The sequence below is a fragment of the Daktulosphaira vitifoliae genome, unplaced genomic scaffold (genome assembly GCF_025091365.1).
Source record: "Daktulosphaira vitifoliae isolate Bord-2020 unplaced genomic scaffold, ASM2509136v1 Scaffold_5, whole genome shotgun sequence".
Lineage (NCBI taxonomy): Eukaryota > Metazoa > Arthropoda > Insecta > Hemiptera > Phylloxeridae > Daktulosphaira > Daktulosphaira vitifoliae.
Window position 1 is genome coordinate 29578899 of NW_026099576.1, and position 3097 is coordinate 29581995.

The following is a 3097-nucleotide window of genomic DNA, read 5'->3' on the forward strand; positions in this document are numbered from 1 at the left end:
ATATCCGCATTAAAATAAATAATTCCTCGTTGAAGCGCCAAATTTATAATTGATAATATTTTATGTTTATAAAAAACTTTAGTAATTCTACAAACCACTAGATTCAATAATCAAATATTTAAAAAATAATTAAAATATTAATATTTTAAAAACCCAGTCACAATGGACGAGTTACAAAAGTCTATCGACAATATGAAATGTAAAAAAGCTGTAGGAATAGATGGAATTTGGGCAGCAGAGATAAAGAAATTTGGACCAATAACTAGACTTTGAAATCTGGCAATATTTAATGATTGCATAGATACGGATAGAGTTTCAGAGATATGCCTTAAAGCAAAAGTAGTTGCACTCCTCAAACCAGGAAAAACAGGTAATGATGCAAGTGATTTCTGACCAGTGTCATTGTTGTGCCATATGTATAAATTATTCGAAATAATAATTTTAAATAGAGTTGTACTAGCGATAGATGGAAAACTAATTAAGGAACAGGCGGGCTTCCGGCCAAGAAGAAGCTGCACGGGTCAAGTATTGAATCTGTAAACCATATCGAGAATGGTTATGAGGGAAAACCCCACTCACTGGCGTTGTATACATAGACCATAGTGCTGCGTATGACACCGTCAATCACTGGCTGCTCAGAAAAAAGGTCTATGAACTTACAAAAGACTATAAATTTACAACAATAATTGGAGCAATACTAAAAGACCGTATGTTCTATGTTACAATACAGGGGAAAAAAAGCAAGTGGAAAAAATAAAACAACGGCCTACCTCAAGGAAGCCGTTACTTTTTAATAGTTATACAAATAAGTCCTACAACGAGACATTTTCTGTTTGCTGACGACCTTGCGATAGTTATGTATAATATACATAACTATACTATACATTGTTATGTATAGTATAATATCACAAACTCTTTCGACGACAGTTCAAAGAACGTACTCTATAAAATCTTTTGAATTAATAGATCAACAAAGAAATCATGATAAATTATTAGAAGATAATGAATTACAAAAAAAAAAAGGTAAGTAATGTCAAATAACAAAAAACTTTTCTTCTCAGTAAAATTTAAAAACATAATAAAAAAATTAAAAGAATGTTTATTAATAAGTAATAAATAATTTTAAATTTTAATATCAGTTAAACCATATATATCTCAAAGATTCAAACTCATGATTTTTAGTTTTGGAATTAGTTTTTCAGTTCTTATTTCTGTCATTGTTTATAATTTTAAACAAGTGGAAATTAATATGTAGAAATTACTTTATCGCATATTAAATACACAATTATTTTATTCTTAAAATGACAAATTCTATATCAACTTAAAAGTAAATAGTATGATATTTAAATTAACTCGTCACATTTTTTTTATTTTTAGATACTCACCAAACAAATAACTGAACAAATATTCAAATCGAAAGCAGATGTACAACTTAGTAATCAGGAAGCTGAGAAGACCCAGCAAAGGGTAAATGATGCTATTGCCGCATTATCTGAATCAAGGAGTCACGTTTTTGCTGCTAGCATGCAGCTGATAAAAGCACAAGAAGAAGTAGCTAACGCGGCTAAGTTAGCGAAAACTTTACAAATAAAACTTGCAACTGATCATCAAAAAATATATGATGCGTATAAAAAAGTTGACTCGCTTAGGTCACTGTTGATACCTTTAGAAAATTACATTAGTGTGGCTGAACAAACTTATAGACTCCGAAAATCTGTTCAACATTTTTTTAGTACGATAGGTCAACTAAAAATATAAATGGCGATACCAGTTATATAAACCAATTACTATTTTTGCCATTATTAAGTACATCAAAAAAAAAAAAAATACTATTATCATAAAAAAACACGAAGTTAACCATGATACATAAATACTATTTTATTTTATTATTTCTTAATTATGTTTTATTTAGATTAGTGAGTAAGTAAAAGTAAAATGTTCAATTATTTTACTACAAAACTTTATTATAAATCATATATGTATATTTTTTTAACTTCGATGCGAAGCGGAGAAGATATTAATTTTACAATGATTTTTTTGATGTCTGTTGCCATTCGATTTGAAAACGTACAAATAAACAAAAAACATTTAAAATTAAATCAGAATTAATATTATATCACCTTTAATAAAGAAAGAACTTGGTAATCAAATAATATTGGTAAAATTAAACTTGGAACCAAATACGGGGAAAACCTATTAGCACAAAATTAAAATAGCCAAAACCTTTTTACCAAAAAATGAAAAATATATTTCACCAAAACAAACTATTTGTTTCTAAGAGCGTAATTCATGGATTAGATCATAAGAATTCGCTTCGAAGTGTTGTTGAATACAGATACGACACGCGCCACCTTTATCAAGCGTCGCTCTACTACACGTGTTAATGGTTCGACTGACTAATATCGCAAGCCATGCGCCACGGTACAAAGTCCAGCATGTGCGGCACGTCCGACGACGACCCGTCACAAATATACGTGCAAGTCATCTTCGTCACGCCACTCTATCTGGATTGCTCCGAGAATACCGCTCGACGCACCTATTCATGTTCCGTAGCGACACTACGTTCACGCAACACCTTATCAACTCTATAATTATGTTATTGTAGTTGTTATTCGCTAGTTATACACGTTTTGGATTACTTTTTTGTTCTTGCAACAAATATACAGCTCTACGCCACTTCCAGTGCAACTTGATTTCGCCTACCTTATGGCGGTCCCGTATCAAGTAATCCCTAACAATACCTAAGAATATATATATATATATATATATATATATACATTCATGATTACTATGTATACATATGATGATAGTGTGTATACATTACAAACTTGGCATAAATACCATGATAAGAAATTAGATAAGGCAATTATTACTTATCACTCTCATTCAAAAGTATATTGAAAAGATAGCGTTTTCTTCTGTCCTTTTCTCAATACGTATTTCAATGTTTATAATCGTAAAATAGTACATGAAAATCAAATTTTTACAAACTTCAAAACGCTACAGAATATTTACTACTGAATATTAATAAGATATTTTTTTACTAAAATTTTTCTTAAATTCTACTCTACAAAATAGCTATCTTAGATTTTTTTTT